Raw genomic sequence first — 17,609 nt, forward strand, 5'->3', positions numbered from 1 at the left:
AGCCATTAGACCTATTGGGCCTCATGACCTGACCTGCCCAAGCATGCCTGCTGGATGCCAGAGGGAAAGAAATGTGACTGCATGGAGATGAGCTTGCCTAGCCTCACTGTGCTAGGACAGATGAATAAATGGAGGCTCTAGCCCTTCCCCTCTGCTCTCAGCCTCTGAGAGCCTAGAAGTCAGGTTTTCTAGGACACCTCTGAAACCACAATGTGGAAGAAGGCCAGAAGGCATCCCCACCCCGACAACCCAGGCGAGAACAAATTCAACGTTGCAACTACTGGAATATGACAGACCCATCCAATGGTGAAACAGATTCCAGGAGTATGGTTCTCCTGCTTCTGCAGCCGCTTGCAGAAAAGAAAAATTCCTCAACTTTTCATTAACAAGGGGTGAAAGAAAAAGAAGAGCTCAAGGGAGGAAGTGAGCTGGACACACTAATGTGCCAGGGGCCACTCTAAATACTTTTTGTCTATTAAATTGCTGTTAGCCCCCATTTTATTGATGGGTAAACTGAGGTACAGAGAAGTTAAAGTGACTTGCCAAAGGTCTCCCAGTTAGGAGCTAGGGGCTCCAAGCCTTGACCCAGGCAGCCGGGCTCCTGTGTCCAAGCTCTTAACCACTCTGCTGTCTCTAATGGGGTACCTGTGGAACCCCCCAAGCCCTCCATTTGGGGTGTACAAGTATGGCCTATCCCCAGCAGCCACCTCCCTCCAGGACAAACCTCCACAAGGACAAGGCCTGCTGTTCTTTTTAAGAAACTCAAGAGAGGCTGCCAGCATAAAAGCCTCTGAGTTCTGGCTCTAAAATGGCTCCTATGGTTGTGCTGGACAAACCCTACAGGTATCCAGGGAGTCTCTGGGAGGTCACGTGGGATTCTGGCTGAGCCGTGGGGCTGGAGGTTCTAATCAGAGTCCCCAGGAGGCAGCCAGCCTCTAGGGGCAGCACTGCCCTCTTGGAGACCCCAGCTGTCCTCTAACTGCAGACATGGCCTGTGTCTTGCAGCTGCCGCGAGGAGCTGACCTGAGGAGGAAGGGCTTGACACCCTGAAGTCCAGTAGACACAGGTTTGAAATCTCACCCTAAACTTACTAGCTGTGTGACCCTATGCCAGTCCCTTCCCCTCTCTGTGCCTCAGCTTTCTTCTGTGCGCAAGCAGGAGAGTCAGACTCCAATTTCCAGCTCCACCTCACTCTGATCCAATCCTGCTTGTCTCGCTCACACCATCAGTGGTTTACTAACGTCTGTTCCAGCCCCTAATTATCTATAGTGCCCAACTGAGCACCTCATTTTGTCAAGGCAATTTTCAATCCAATCCGCATCTACTGCGCACCTCCAGGGAGCCGGGCCTCATGCTGGGTGCTGAGGGACAAAGATGCAAGTTGGAGTCTGAGTCCTGCTGCCACTGTGCTCTTGGGACAGCTGGGAGATGGGCCATGGACAATCCACATCCACGGTGTAAGTTCTTCCACAGCACACAGAGAAGGAGAGGTGGCGTCCTGCCCTGGGGTCTGGGTTCAGGCAGGCAACTGGGAGGGGTAGCATTGGGTTTGGTGGAAAATGGAGCAGAAGTGGGGATATTTTTAAAATAATCATAGCTAGAGGAGCAGGACCGGACTGCTTGCTCTTAACCGCAACCCTAACTGCTCCTGGTCCATTCCAGGCAGACAGAACAAAGCCAAAATACAGAACATATTTGAAGACAGTGAGGAGGCTGGCTTGGGGGCCAGAATCTGGGGTGATTTAGGGAAACGTGGCCAGGAAGCCGCCAGTAGTAGTAAAGAACTCTGATGCAGGAAAAGAGGGCACATTTTACTCTGTAATGAGAATGATGATCACACCGAAGGCTGAGGGAGTGCTTAATGTATTTCCTGCCTTTCTGTACTGCACACTGTACAGATGAGGAAGCCGAAGTTCAGACAGTCAAACAACTTCTCAGCTCCCAGACACTGCAGTTTGATTCCAAAGCCCATGTTCTTAACTATCCCTCTCCACTGTGGGCATGGAGTGGTCACCAGGGCTGCCACCTGAACCATGGAAGGTGGGGAGATTTGATGTGATGGTGACTTGGCAAGATCCCCCAGCAGCTGTGTGGGGAGGAAGAGAGGAGAGGGAGCATGGGTGGAGGTTGCTGTAACAGGACTGGTGGAAGGATGAGAGACAGTGCCTGAGCCAGGACCATAGTGGGGGCGAGGAGGAAGGCCTGGTCACCCTATACAACATGGCTTCTCTCCTGACTAATTACAGATTCTTCTGTCTTAGCTTCCCAGCTGCACCGTCACCTCTGCAAGAACAGGGCTCAGATCTTCCACCTGCTCTGCTTCCCCGACAGCAGGCAGCTTAAACAGTGCTAGATATGCGTGCGCTCTTCTGGGTTCTGCCCTCTATGGCAGCAGACATTGTTCTTACAAGGCCTCAGCACAGGAACGTTTGCTTCGGAGAAGGCGGCAGGTCTACAGAGCAGTGGTGTGCTGGTAAGTTTTAACAACGGGCTCTTAGGAAACAAAACAGAAGACTCAGTGTGCAGCACCTGCTGATTTCTGTGGTGTAAACACTCCCACCGTGACCCGTGCAAAGTACGAATACGAGGTCACAGGATTGGGTGTGCGCCATCCGTGATCAGGCTCCAGCACACCACTACGCCTTAGGCCTGGTTCTTCTTGTGGGGCCAGTGAGGCATGCTCTCGGGCAGAAACTGGCCTTGCTTCCTGAGTGGTTTAATGCTGGAAACCCTCTTGATTGCTTCCTGTAAGGAAAGCCCCGGACGCCAGCCCCTGGGCTGGCCCTGGAGCGCATGCTGGGGCCAGTGGGTGCCCACAGAGATACCTGCTGCAGGGCAAGGAACATCGCACCCTGGGATCAGATACGGGAACTTGGAGGCATCCCCTGGGTGGATTTAAAAAAGCGGAGAGGGATGGAGAGAGAGGAGGGTGGGAAGGAGGGGGAAAGGAGAAAAGGGAGTGGAAGGAGAGGAGGAAAGAAACAGACAAGGAGGAGGCTGGGGTAAAGGAGCAGAGTGATGAGGAGGAAAACAGGAGGAGGAAAGGAGGCACACAGGAAGGGATCAGAAAGGGGAAAGAGGAAAAACAAGGGCAGAAGGAAAGAAGGACGGAAGAGAAAACAGATGTGCCATTCACTGCTTGTAAGCTGTCCAAGGCTCTACTGTGTCAGCTCACTGAACCCAAGGAGGGAGGGAGGTAGCCTACCTTTCAGCCAAGAGAAGCCTGAGGTTGGCGGAGGCCAAGGTCAAAAGTGGCGGAGGAGCCGGGATTTTTGAACCCAGGCTGCAGGGCCTCTTCCACTGACTTCCTTCAGTTGGTTCTGTGTTTGCTGGGGGCCCATTAGTCTCAACCTTCCACGCAGGGCAGCTGCCTCCCCACACTAGCTGGAGCCCCCAACCCTGTGCTGGGTATGAGGGCAAGCCCCTGTGGAACAGGTCCGGGTGCCCTCCCTCTGCACCCTCACCGCCTGTTCCAGGCTCCTTTCTTCCTTCTAGCTCTGATGGGTGTGGGACTTTCTGGAGGACTTCAGTTCCAGGGGATGCCTCTGTAAAAGCCCCGTGCTCAATCGGCCAGAAAGGATGAACTCAGACCAGGAAATAAGAGCGGCATGATGACCTTTTGCCATTCTTTTACATCACTCTTTGCCTTTTAAAACACACTTGTAAGAAGCCCATGGGGTTAAAATAGCTGTTCATTTCTGTTCAAGATGTGCTTGGAAGGCTCCGACGGGCATTAAGGTAAAGGCCCTTTAAGAACTCAGATTTGGGGAAAAGGAAACATAACACTGCAAGGGCTGCCTGAACTAAACGATGAACTAAATAAGTCACGTGCAGGAGCACAGCCCAAACGGAGAGCTGGCTTAGCGTCGCAGAAGGCACATCCAAGACAGTGGCTGCAGACAGCGCCATGGCTCTTTATCAAGCGTCCACACCTGGGACTGCATTCCTCTCTCTCTCTCAACGGCTCTGCAGGCTCTATCAGCCCCTTCTAGAGACAATCAGACTGAGCCCCAGAGAGAAATTGTCTGGATCAAGATCACACAAGGTCACAAGAAGAACCACCAGGGATCTCAACGTGGTGGTTTTGGGCCGAATGGATCCCACAAATATGTTTGGTTGAGTGGTATTGGATTTGAATTTTAGAACTTGAACTTGCATGCTTTGGAGAAGGGCAGGGGTGATGTGTTTTCTAGTTTACTACAAGTCCCACCATTACTATCATCCTATCCCTGACCTCTTTATGCATTTCTGTGACCTGTCTGGCCCTCAATGGCCCCTGAATTTGCAGTCCTTATATACACGGTGCAATCGTAGTCACTCAGTAGAGCTCTTTCTCTGAGCAGTGGAAGACGGATGAGGGTTAATGTCCCCTTCCCTAGGGGATATGTCGAACTCTTGGGGGTGGTGAAGTTTGAAAAAGCATGTTTGGTGTTATAATTTTATATTTAGGAAACAACAAATCCTATTGTTCTCTTAATAAAAGCTCAGTTGGATTTTAAAAACTGCAGAGAGACTCTGCTTTAGAATATTCTGCAAGAATGAGGGAGGCGTGTATTTTCAGAGTCAGTTAAGGGTCAGATTCCAGGGTCTAAAATATTTTCCCACAATATAAAGGCTAATTTTATTTTTAAAAGACTTGAATGCTCACGTTCACCAGTGCATCTGTTCTTGACTCACTCACTTAGCTGTGGAAAGGAATTTTATGGTATAGAGCCCCTTGTTTTTGTAAAGTGAAAACTCCTATGTAACAAGAACAGTCTACCCATTTGGTAAAATCAGATTATTTATTTATTTATTTATTTATTTTCGGAGACAGGGACTTACTCTGTCACCTAGGCTGGAGTGCAGTGGCATGATCTCAGCTCACTGTAACCTCTGCCTCTCAGGCTCAAGCAATCATCCCACCTCAGGCCCCCAGCTAGCTGGGACTACAGGCATGTGCCACCGTGTCCGGCTAAAAATCAGATTTTTATTGAACAAATTTTCTTTAAGTCCCATGAACAATAAGCAATGCCCTCTTCTGCCTGCCCCTATCATGGCTCCTGACAAACTTCTGATCAGTCTATGATATCCCAAGCAGGAGCTCTTCATAAGTATGCTCATTGTTCGCGGGACTTAAAGAAAATTTGTCCTTCCCTAGGGGCAAGGACACCTCGTTTTGAGTTTCAGCTCCAGTTCAATGCTGTGTGACTGTAGGTTAGTCACCTACCCTCTCTGTCTAAAACAGAGGTGATAACACTTACTTCTAGGGCTGCTATGAGGATTAAATGGGAAAATATGTAGTTAGTACAGCATCTGGGACACAGTAAATGCTTGATATCTGGCAGATATTATAATAAACCACCTGATCAGGGCTTTCATTTATATTTTTAGTTAGTGATGGAAAAAAGTTCTGGGTGGAAGGAAGGCCAGTATTATCTTTTTTTTTTTTTTGAGACAGAGTCTCGCTCTGTCGCCCAGGCTGGAGTGCAGTGGCGCCATCTCTGCTCACTGCAAGCTCCACCTCCCGGGTTCATGCCATTCTCCTGCCTCAGCCTCCTGAGTAGCTGAGACTACAGGTGCCCGCCACCACGCCTGGCTAAGTATTTTGTATTTTTAGTAGTGACGGGGTTTCACCGTGTTAGCCAGGATGGTCTCGATCTCCTGACCTCATGATCCACCCGCCTCCGCCTCCCAAAGTGGTAGGATTACAAGCGTGAGCCACTGCGCCCGGTCCAGTGTTATCTTAACCTATACGCAATCAATATAAAGGAATGGTGGGAGTCACTGGGAGATGCTGATCAAATCAAATTCTTAGAGCAAATTGTTTATTAAACGCGATTCCCAAAGTGGTACGTGTATGTATCCTGCAATTTGGCACACCCGTTAAAATCCTGGTTAAATGTCAACTGTCTTTATTTGTCCACTGAATCAGTCTCCCTGACCCCTCTCCTGCCTGCCTGGAATAGGGGTGTCAAGATCCAAGGTCTTCAGCTCATTGCCTCATAGCTTGGCATCCAGTCCCAGAAACAGCAGCGAACAAATGACCCTCTCTCTCAGAGGACCCAGAAACAGGTTGCTATCTCTGGGGGTGGATTTGCTCAAACAGGTTTGCGGAAACAAACAAAATGGTTGCTTGCATCTAAATCATCAGGATCCCAGCTCTCACCAGCGCTTTTGAAACAGCCAAATGCCTGAGTCCAGCACCCTCTTTCCGCTTCCAAAATGGAATGGGGTTGTCTGCCAGCCTGCATCTTTGCCAGCATGCAAATGATGCACTTTGGGGTTTCACAGGGTATTAACCCCATGTTCTCCAATCCCTGATTAGGGAGGTAAGTATACTGCACCAGCTGTGCTTCTAGAAGAGAAACTAGGTGTGTGGGTGAGAGTGTTTATTTTCCAAAAGCGTTTGCAGCATGGGGTCATTTAGATAGCTGGCATAGAGCAAATACAAATTCCCCCAGTGAGGTGTGCATAGAGGTTTTTAAGGACAGTACGTTTGCAGTGAGGTACACCATTCACACTCTTCAAATGCAAAATATTTATGTATATTTTTGGTGATGGAGCTGTTCATTTGTTCTAGTGATATTTACTAGCCTGGAATGAAGAACCCTGTTATGTATCATGCTTGTACTGTATTAGCCAGTTTCACTCTTCCAACACCACAAATTACAAGCCGATACATGGTTGGGAGCGGACCCTTTTCCTAACCTCTCCCCTTTGGTTCATAACAACAGCTGCTGGTGATTGAGCTATGGCCAGGATTGGGGCTTGATGCTTTATCTGCCTCATGATATGCAGTCTCACCACAATCCTACGAGGTAGGTGCTGGTATTATCCCCATTTTGCAGATGAGGGCACTGAGGTCCAGAGAGGAAGTGACTCGCCCAGGATTATACAATTTAGGAAGTGGCAGGGAGAGATGTGACTTTGGCTCCAAAGCTGATGCTTTTAGCTACCCTGACGTTCTGTTTTCTCCTCCTCTTGGGCTGGAATTGTCATTCCTGGCCCATCAGGACCTCCACAAGCACTTAAGACTTTAGAAAGGTCTCTGTCAACCATCCCCTGGCCCCGCAGGGCAGCCTCCTTCCAGGCCTTCTGATAGCCTAGGCCCTCGTGTTGGTTGGAGGTGTAATCCCAGCTCTAGCTCTTTCCTGGTTGTGACCTGGGGTGAGTCACTTCACCTCTCCTCACCTGACTCTGCACCTCCACAAAGTGCAGGGAAGTATCCCATTCTGACAAGGCTATAGGAAGGATGGAAGTAGAGGAGGCAAGTTGCCCCACCCCGACCAGTCCCGCACCTCCTTCTTGGGGAAGCTTGAGTTCTAGACACGGTCCCCTCCACTCTCCTCTTGTGCTCACTCTCACTCTAGCAGCTCCCGAATCAGCATTCAACACACATCACTCTGCCTTGTGCAACGCCATTATCTCCCGAGGACACAGGCTCCGTTGTCACGGCAACCAGAGTCCTTCCACCAACTCTATTTAATAATTTCTTAACGGAGGAGCTGGGCTGGCTTGGTGGAAGGGAAAGAGCACTGCGTTAGGGGTTAGAAGCTCTGGGTCCTAGCATCTGCAAGACCTAGGACTCTTCCTCTCTAGGCCTCAGTTTACCCATCTATAACACAGGTGTGTCTGAAATACGTGGATTTTGTAATGTTCTCTAGCCTAGAAAGACCTGAGAAATGGCTTTCCAGGTTCAGGAAGCTGGGAACAAGTGACCTGAGCTGCTGGAAATGAGTTGGGGGTTGGAGTGAGATTTGAGTGAGACCCACAGGAAGAACCAGATGCCGCCTTTGGTGACTACACTCTCTCTGCTGAATTGCCTCCAGAATGTTACTCTTCAAATGTTTATGAGGTGTCTGTGATCCTCCAGATTCAGGGCCAGGGTTGGTTAGGAGATGGTGGTTTTGCCGGCAGCCATCATAGCCCTTATCTTCCCCATTTTGCAGATGTGCAAACTGAGGCTCAGAGACTGCAAAGGAGTTGCCTGTGGTGCCTCAGCAAGCGGAAAACCCAGCTCTTCATCCACATCATGCCTCATTTCAGAACCTGGGGCTAAGCTGTGCAGGAAGGTCACGTTGCTTGTACCTGGAGAAGACAGCCTGACCCTGGCCCAGTCCCCTGCCCACCGATCTTGCCCTGGCCGCAATCTGTGTGGCCTCTGGTTCTCATTAAAGGAACCAGCAGATAATCAAAGTAATAAAGAGGTACCCACTCTGTGTTCTTGACTACGGGACCACAGACTCCAAAAGACAGAGCATTCCTGCTCTTAAGGGATCTATGGTTTTCACTGCAAGCAGATCTTCAAAGGGCAGCAAGAGCACCCGGTTTCTTTCTACAATCCAAAATAGGACCTGGCACACAGTAGGTGCTCAGAGTTTTATTCGGTCCAATTGTTTGTCCACATCTGCTCCTGAGGGTAACTAGTCTAGGCCCCCCAGGGGCCTTTAAGAAAATCTCCCAAAGCAGCCACTGATCTATGTCTCCAAGGAGCTGCTTCAGACCCTGAGCTGAAGGGGGTCTATGACCAATGAGGGGACCCTTCCTTTGTGATTCCTGTCTAGCTCCAAGTTTGGGGAGGAGGCTGTTCTGCTCTGGCCCAGGCTGATGGCACCACTTTTAAGTACAGCCGTTGCCAGATCAGTGGCGCTATTTAACTCCTCCAGGGCTGGCGTTTTCATTTAATACCCGTGGAATAATTAACAGTGCTGCATCTGCTCTGTCATTAGTGGCATTCACTGCCATTTGGAGAAAGGGCTCTTATCTTCCTCAGTCATTAGTCTCGGGGAGGCTATTATGGAGGAAATGGAGGAGGAGAGGAGGAAGTGGGGCGTGCAACTTCCCTCCCCTTGCCTGGAGAACTGGCGCCTGGCGCAGGGAGCAGCCGATCGTCCTATCCAATGGTCCAAACCCCTTGGCTGTATGAACTGAGCATGCAAAGCCAAGAGAGGGGAAAGAACCTGCCCACGGTCCCCTACAGGCTTGAGGCCCAGCAGGAGGCAGCTCTCCCTCTTCTTTCTCAGGTCTGCAAGCCCAGGCCTCGGAGCCCTGCAGCCTTGGATCTGATTCCCAACTCTGCCCCGTGTCAGTGATATGACCTTGGGCAACTTCTTGAGCTCCCTGAGCCTCAGTTTCCTTATTGAGGATCCTGGAACGAGGCTTGTGAAGTACTGGCTCAGTGCCTAGGTCACAGGCAGAGCCCAAGACTGACAGATGTACATATCAGATCATTCTGTGTCATTATGCTGAACCAACCTGCTAAAAATGCATATGTAATACATGAGTGCATTTAAATTCCACCTTTAAAAAAATACTCTTCAGTAAGATGACTTCTTCCCTTTCCCCAGGCCTACTTTTTATTTTTTTTAAAATCATAGGTGGGTCCTTGATCTTAAGCTCTGGAAACATCTGACTTGGGCAGGAAGGGGCTTAGTCAGCTCAGGCGGCAGTGAAGCCTGGATTGCAGGCTGGCAGCTCAGACAGTGCCCAGGAAGCTGGTGGGTTTTGCTTTTGGCCACTTCTATTTTGCATTGCTTTCACTTTTTCTCAGCCCTTGTATGGCACAGCCAGAAATGGCGAATACAGAGAAAAAGCCCCTGGCTCCCCCACAGTTATCTTGTCTCAGGTGCTTTTCAGAAGCAGCGTGAGGTTGGCATCACCAAGACCTGGGTCCAGTCTTGGTCTGTGCACCCTGTGGTGAGTGACTCCACCACCCTTGGGCTCAGGGTCCCCTCTGGCAGAAGGGGAGAGTAGCACCTATCATCCAGCATCGGCCTTGGTTCAGGGACCAGTGCCCAGCAGGCCCTCTGAACTCATTGTCAGGGTCAAACTGGACAAGTTCTCTCCCCACCATCCAGCCAGGGAACTGTCAAACCCTCAGGTCTCTTGCCTCCCCCGGCACCTCATAGGGAAGCTCCTAGAACTCGTGATATTTCTCAGTCTCCAGCATGGCGACAGTCCAAAGGCAGAGGGGAGTGGGTCATGGCCAGGGTACAGTGGTTTCCATCCCATATTCCCACCCCATCCCTGCCCTCTTGCCTGGGCATGGCTCAGAAGCACATAAGCTGCTCCTCCAGTGGGTCTGAGCTGAAGCTCACATACAAACACTCCCCACAACCTTCCTGGCTATGAAGACCTTTAGATCCTTCTATGAAATCTCATGGGGGCCCCTGGTGTTCATTTCTCCCCCAATTCACTGAGAAAAGCATTCTTGTGTGCAGGTAGGTGTCTGAGAGCAACCATCCCTTCCTCTCCCTCCAGGTCTGGCTACTGCTGGGAGCCCCCAGCCAAATGATCACTCTTTGGATCCAAACTCTGGGCATAACCAAGGAGATGTTAATCTCTGGCCAGAGCTCAGGTAAAGTTAGAACAAGATGCCATGGCCCTTTTCTCCCAAACCTCACAGCTGTACCTTCCCAAGCTCTCCTGTAAGTCTCGATCTTTGAGTACTCTGTGCTCTACCTCCTACCAGAACTGGTCTCATCTGGACTACTTCTCAAGGGGCTACCTGGTGAACCTGGATTTCAGCCTAGTAAAGGTGATTTCCATCAGCTGGGAAACTAGGGGACAGAGATGAGGAGTCAGGGCTCACTGAGCCTCAGTTTCATCTTTTGGATGAGGATAATAATGGTACTAATAACAACAATAAAATTACCTTCAGTTGAAACTCCCAGGGCTGTCACAAGCTTCAACTGAGAAAACACTGTGAAAACTGAAATTCTACATAAGTGTTAACATATGCATGTAAGCACGTGTGTGCAAAGGAGCCTCATTTGGGTCAAGGTCATTCTGATTTGGGCTTTATGAGAAAACTAGCTTAAAATAAAAGTCACTCTTTATTAGAGAAAGGATTCTTCTCCAGGATCTCAAGGACCATATTTTCTTCCCCTAGAATACTTCATATATGATCAAAAGAAAGAGCAGCTGCAAGAGCATTTTTAGCAAAGTATAACGTGCAGTTCTGATGACCGGGAGTATCGTGATCAGTGCTAAGTTGCAGCAAACCGCAACACTGATACCAAATGTCTTTGCTCACCTCCCTGTGGCTGCTGCCCTCTCCCTGCACAGAACCTCCTTATCAAACAACACATTCATGAAAGCAACCTGCTGTCTATGTTTCAGGGCATCTTTGACCTTGAATGTCCCTCTGGCCAGGGCTCAGTTATCTCAGGAGCTGGCGTGAGACACAGATCTTGCAGACACCAGGCCACCGACAGGTGGGCAGAGCTGCAGGTCACTGTCCAAGGCAGTCACTAACTCCTGCATCCTGAAGCCTGGTCTGTGTGCCAGGATCCCATCCAGCCCCAGTAGCCAGGGGACTCCTTTCACAGCCAACAGGGCCCCTGGCATCCTAAAGTGGCCCGTTCCACCTAGTTGTACATCCCCTGCTTTCAGAGCGCCACAGCCAATCTCTCTGCAAGACCTGGCCTCCTTGTAATTTCCAATTTGTGAGAAATGTAAAAATAGAAGGCCATTCGCTGCAGGCAGCTTGCATGGAATTGGATGCCACTTTTGTGTCACGTCAGATCACGGTAAACGCAGCTGATGGCTTTGTCAGGGCACTCTCAATAGCTTCCCGAGCAGTAAGATGGTGGGGACAAAATTGGGAGACACCCGAGAGTTAGGGAAAGGTGGCTGAGTGCACGACATCAGTACTAGCTGCAAATGAATTTAAAATCTAGGTCCCAAATATGTTGTAACAGGCTGGACATCTCAATTTGAACCCCAGTTCTGCAACCTAGCCGCTGAGGGACCTTGGGCATAAATTCATCTCTCTGCAAGTCAGCTTCCCCAGTTATCATGCAGAAGTTATGCCACCCAGCCTCCCAGAGCTGTGGCAAAGCTCCACAGATGGAATGGATGAAGAAGTGCTTTGTAAACTGTGCAGCTCCTTAACTGGGGTGGAGGCGGTAGGGGGTGCTCATGGTCATTGCCAAGTAAGCAGTGTCAGGGGCTTTTCAGTGGCAGGGATTTAAGCATGCTGTGACTGGGTTTGGGCTTTAAGGCTATTTACTAGCCCAGTGATCCTGCAGCAAGTGCCTTAGCCCCTCCTCAGTTTCCTCACCCTTATAGGGATCATTATGCTATGTATCTCACAGGGCTTTGTGAAAATTAACGCAATGATATAAGTAAGGCACACAGCACAGTCCCTGGCATATTGCCAACATGCAGTAACTGACAGTTATTACTGTTTTTGATACAATTGCATTGGAACAGTATTTAGTGTTTTCTTCCTTTTCTGTTTATGACTGAATTCCAGGTCTCCACTGAAATATCACAGCTTGCATTCACACCTACTGCCTATGCCAGGCAACTCTCCTCTCTGCTACTGGCCCACTTCCCACTGACTCCATAGCCCCTTCCCCTGACCCCAGAGGTCTTGGGTGAGCATGGAGTAGATGAAGATGCTGGATGTTCATACGCTCACTGAGACCCATTTCCTGGGAAGTCCTATTTTGGGGTGCACATTTGGCCTCCCAACTTTTTCTTTTTCAAGCACCAACCTCTTCCCCTCCATCTCCCAGTGCCCTTCAGAAAACGGGGCAAAGTTGGCAAAAAGAGCCACCTGAGCAGGGCCTGTTTGAGAAGCCAGCATCGAGGCACTCCAAGCCACAGAGCAGTGGACACATGATGATCTTTTCACCTTGTGGGGGCAGTGCCCAATGCTTTTGGCAACTGAGGTCAATTTGAGGTTGCTGTCATCCAGCGGGGCTATACCCTGCCCAGCATTCTCCAGACACAGAGAAGCTCAGGCGACACTGTGCGGTTGAATTGAAGGGGTAGTTCCGACACAGGCAGAGACAGGCCTGCTGACGCTCGCATTTTAGTTTCCATTTGGGCAGAGAGGCGATGAAGTGGCTCTAAGTGGGTTTGGCACTGGGGCTGTGGCTGAGGAGAGGGGCTGCTGGGGCGGGGCTGGTGGTCAAGCGGAAGGTGGGTGCATTTTGGACTAGGCAACAGGGATGGGCTCCTAAGGACAAAGGAGATGGACTTCAGGATGCAGGCGGCTAAAGGTGGCGGCAAGGCTGAATCGACTGTCATTAACAACACCCTGCCTGTGAACCACTGACAAGCAAGAGGGTGGAAAAAACATCTCCAAATTCCAAGTGGCGTGGAACTCAATCTCAGCTGCTGAGCTCACAGCCAAGCCAAGGAACGGTGTCTTTGTGTGATGGCAAGAAGTGGCCTGATATTGGTGTTTTATTTCATGGTGCTCTCAGCATGTCACATGCCACCAAGGTAGAGGACCAGCCACTGCTCCAATGGCAGGCCCACAGGAACTACCACCCCATCACTTCACTTTACAGATAGAAAAACCGAGGCTCAGAGACCCACAATAGGACAAAGTTGGCCTGCAAATTAGAACAGTAGGGTTATGATCCCTGCCTTTCCTCCTCCTGGCTATGTGACCTTGGGCAAGTCACTTCCCCTCTCTGCATCCAGTTTCATCGCCTCTGAAGTGGGGATTAGAATAGTGCCTGCTTCACACGGTTCTTGTAGGAATCACCCCTGGCACATTGGAAGCTTTGGGTAGTCCATTCCTTCCTTCCAACAGGAACAAGAACGTACCCAAGGTCACCCGGCCAGAAATGGCAGTGCCTCAGCTCAAAGCAAACCCTCATCTGGGGCTCATTCATTCCCGGCTATGGGCCAAGGGGCCACATTTTATAGCCTTCCTGGCTCAACAAGACAGGTAGAGATTGCAGGTAGGTCCATGCCAGTGATAGCATCACCTTCCATACATGCAGGCTTTATTTTAAGAGATTTATTGAGGTCCTGCTGTGTGCTGGGCCACGTGTAAAAAAATGTATAGTCTTTGCTGCTCTGGGGTCACCAGGCATGTAAAATCCATGGCAGGCAGGAGAGACGTGGCCACTGTGCATCTTTCGGCTTTGATGGACTTGATTTTGCCTCATTTTTACCCTCTAAGCTACTACTCCTTGGTCTCTAGACATCCTTCCCAGCTCCCTCTAAGTTCCTGGAGACTCACTTCTCTTCAAGCCTCCAGACCTGAAATAAAGTGTCCCACATCAGTACAGAGGGTCCCTGATTTTACTTCCAGAGTGGCTGCCTCTCTCCTGTGTGTTCCTAGGGGAACCCCACTTTCCAGATGCTCTGCCAGACAGACCGGGCTGTGTCTCTCTGCCTGGGACTCACTGTTTGTCCTCCAAGGACTGGCCACTGAGCCAGTGCTTGGCTGGAGACAGAGCTCTTTCTTTGTTTGCTGCCTGCCTGACGATTTATTTCTGAGGCCCGAGGGAGGCTCAGCCATTTTGCCAGGGCTGCTCTGGGAAAAGGTCCGTCCCACTCCCGCAGGGACTCCCACTTCTAAGGGCAAGTTCTTTTTCCCCTTCTCTGCCTTGGAGAGGGTCTGTGCCTGCTCCAGCCAGACCGTGATCTGGAGCTGGGTCAGTCCTTCCTAATGTGCTCCAAAGATAAAGCGATAACATGCAAGATGCGAGTAGCTTTCACTGACCTCTTTTGTTTTGGAATTTGGGGGACAGGGGTAGTAGCCTTTTTAGGCTCCCTTAGGAGGACACTTCCCCCAAAGTTCCCAAAGACACAGAATCGAGGCACTATCCAGGACCCAACATCCCCTACTCCCTTGCCAAACACCCACCTTGTGTGTCACAGAAAAACAAAGGTAAACCCCCAATGCCACTCAGTCTGACACGGTCTCTGATTTTTGGGGTGTCACAAAAGCTCAGGAGCCATTTTATTCCCTCTCCTCGACCCCCCGCCAGCTCTTCATGGGGATAAGGCTGAGCTTCCTGGGAAAGGGAATGAGCCTCCAGCCCCACATTGGGGAGGAACGTGGTGTTATCATTTGGCTTTTAAAAATTCCAATTTTCTCCTTGAGGTTCATGTCTATTTTGGGAGGATATTAGTTCAGAGCCTCAATAGGGGACTGCCCGGTCTGAGTTTCTTGTCTGAAGACCGAGCCAAGCCTAGAACAGGACATCTGTGGGTGCCACCCGTGGGGACGTGTGCTCAGGACCCAACGGACACTGCCCGAGGCTACCGTGGTGAGCAGTGTCGTCCCGGGAGTAAACGCAGAAAGCAAAAGCAAGAAGGGGAGCGCGGTTCCCAAAGCAGCAAAGAGGCACAGTACTCCAGCCCTCTAAGGGACCTCCCGTACCCCATATCTCTTGGAGAAAGTCGGGGCTGGGGTGGCGCGACGCGAGCTCCGGTGCACTAGGCTTAGCTCCAGCGCACTCAGCCCAAGCCCAGGTGTGCTTTTAAGCCAACGTTTCTGAGAGCTTGGGCTGTCCCAGAGATGTCCCATCCTCAAGTCGCACCCGATCCCGCCGTAGCCGCAGATAACAAATGAGGGGCAAAGCTCTAACTCGGCTCAGCTGACCCCAGGATTGGGAAAGTGGCGCACGGCCCCCTAACGCTGTTCGTGTCATTCACTCCGCGTCCCCTCCATCCCCTGGGGAATGAATAGGGAGCTTCGACGGCTCCAGCAGAATCCAGCGCCAACTTGCGGGGGCAGAGGGGCACCGCAGGAGGGAAGGGGCATGCAATTCTCGCCTCTGTTGGAGCTCTCCTGCCTCCCGCGTGTCTCAGGGGATGGATGGCCCGGGCGCACGTCGGGGTCCGAGCGGCGCCCCTGCTCCTTCATGAGGCTCCAGGGACAGTGCCGCGCCGGGGCTTGAATCTCGAGGTGTCCGCCCCCCACCCGACCCGGCTCGCGGCGGCGGCTCGGGACTCTAGCCGGTCCTGCGCCGTTATCCTAGGCTCAGCGCCCCGCGCCCCGACGCCAGCCGCCCGTTCCTACCTGCGGCCGGGGCTGCACTGCCCGGGACTGGCGCTGCGCGGGGCGGCTTGGCCGCTCCGGTGCGCTCGGGACGCGGGGCCGCTCGGGCTCGGGCTGCGCTGCGCTCCCGACTCTTCCGCTCCTGGGCACAGCGCAGCTCACCCGCAACCTCTCCGCTGTCTCGGTCTTCCGAGGGCGGGCGGAGGGACGCGGGGAAGGGAGAGGAGTGGGGAGCGAGACCGGAGGGATGGAGGGAGAGGGCGGGGCCCGCGGCTCCCGGAGTCCGCCCAGCTCGGGGAGGGCCCTGCCCGCACCGCCCGCCCCCGCCCAGCGCTCTCCCGGCCCGCGCCGCGCGCTCCCTCCGCAGCTGCCTCTTGCAGCTTCACCGCCAGCAGCCTCTCTCCTTTTCACTTCACCTCCTCTCCCCTTCTACGCCTCCCCTCTCCCTTCTTTTCTCTCGCATTCTCCCGCTCTCTTCTCCCTCCTTCTCCCCTCTCTCTTCCTCCCTCCCTCTCCCCACCCCCTCCTTCCCTCGCTTGCCCCGCCGTCCCGCTCCAGTCTCTCTCCTTCCTTCTCCTTCCTTGGATGGCTCTTCCCGGCCTCATCCTGGGTCATCAGCTTGTCTGCTTGTCCGCCTTGGTCTCTGTCTCCCTGTCCTTCACAGCAAGCACTCCCCTCCTGACTTTTCTCTTTCCAGCCTTGCAGGACTGCTTCTGTTGGCCTGTCCTTTCTGTTTCTCTCTGCCGTCGTCCTCTTTTCGCCCTCTGTGGGTCGCTGTGGGTGGGGGTGGGCCCCTGCCCCCTCCCTGCTCTCGTCCTAGGGCAGCGTCTCCTGCCTGTTACACCTGGAATCACAGGCCTGGCCTGGGGTGACCAGGCTCTGGGTACCAGGTGGGAGTGTGTGTAAGAGCGGGGGTGGGAAGGACACCTTGTCCACTGCCAGCGGTTGGTCATGGAGACACAAGTAACTCTGTGTGTGGATGGACAGATGTGGAAACAGTTTACTCAAAAGGGAAACAGGGATGGTGGCAGAAGCCCCAGACACCCTTCTCCTCCCAGTTCTTGAGGTTTGAGGGATTCTCCCAGAGAAATCCCTTTTCCAACCAATCCCAATCCAGCACATAGGGACTCCTTCCCTTGTCCTTGCAAAGCCCTGACCTCCCCACTCTCTTTTATAAAGGCTCCTGGGAATGGGGCCACATCAACCCTTCCCTCTGGGCTCCCCAGGAACTCAGAGAAAAGATTCCTTCTCTTCAGCCCTGACCTACTCTTCCCCTCCTCTCTGTGTCCCCAGGGATGGCTTTTGCTGATGGATCTCCAGTCCTCTACCCCATGTAACCTCGCCTCCTCCCGCTTTCATCCATCCTTGAGTCCCCCAAGGCAGTGCTCACCAAGGTCACCTTGACTTCTGTCTCCCCACACTCTCACTCATGAGCAGGGAATCTTGATGTCTTTCTTGACCCATTCGCCTCCCACCACTGATCACCAGGTCATATTTGCTGTGGACCTCCATTGGTACTTCAAATAAGTATTTACTGAGCTCCTCCTGTGTGCCAGGCACTGTCCTAGGCTCCAGGGACAGAGCGATGGGAAAGACAGGCCACAGCTTTCAAGGTGATGCCAGTCCAGTATGGGAGACAGGCTTTCATCAAATAACCACACAAGCCCAGAATGACAAGCTCTGCCAAGAGCACACATGCAGGGGATTCCAGTCCAGTGTGGGATGGTTTAGGAAAGTTTCTTCAAGGAAGTGCCATTTGAACTGAGAATGAATAGGAGGATGAATAGGAGCTGTCTGGATGGAGATGTGGAGCATAGCCTTGAGTGGAGATACAAGGGTAGCAAAAATGAAGGTTACTTTTGCTTGC

At 51.9% G+C, this 17,609-nt stretch overlaps 1 protein-coding gene across 1 annotated transcript in view; it reads right to left on the minus strand.

Annotated features, from left to right (window-relative positions):
- The window catches only part of SLC6A1 (solute carrier family 6 member 1), a 45,275-nt gene extending 29,290 nt beyond the window's left edge, over positions 1–15,985 (minus strand). Inside the window, exon 1 of the mRNA XM_007985234.3 lies at positions 15,764–15,985. The gene's annotated coding sequence lies outside the window, so the exon portion shown is untranslated. The remainder of the gene's footprint in view (positions 1–15,763) is intronic.
- Between the last annotated feature and the right edge of the window lie 1,624 nt (positions 15,986–17,609).

Source organism: Chlorocebus sabaeus, chromosome 22 (genome assembly GCF_047675955.1).
Source record: "Chlorocebus sabaeus isolate Y175 chromosome 22, mChlSab1.0.hap1, whole genome shotgun sequence".
NCBI classification, from domain to species: domain Eukaryota; kingdom Metazoa; phylum Chordata; class Mammalia; order Primates; family Cercopithecidae; genus Chlorocebus; species Chlorocebus sabaeus.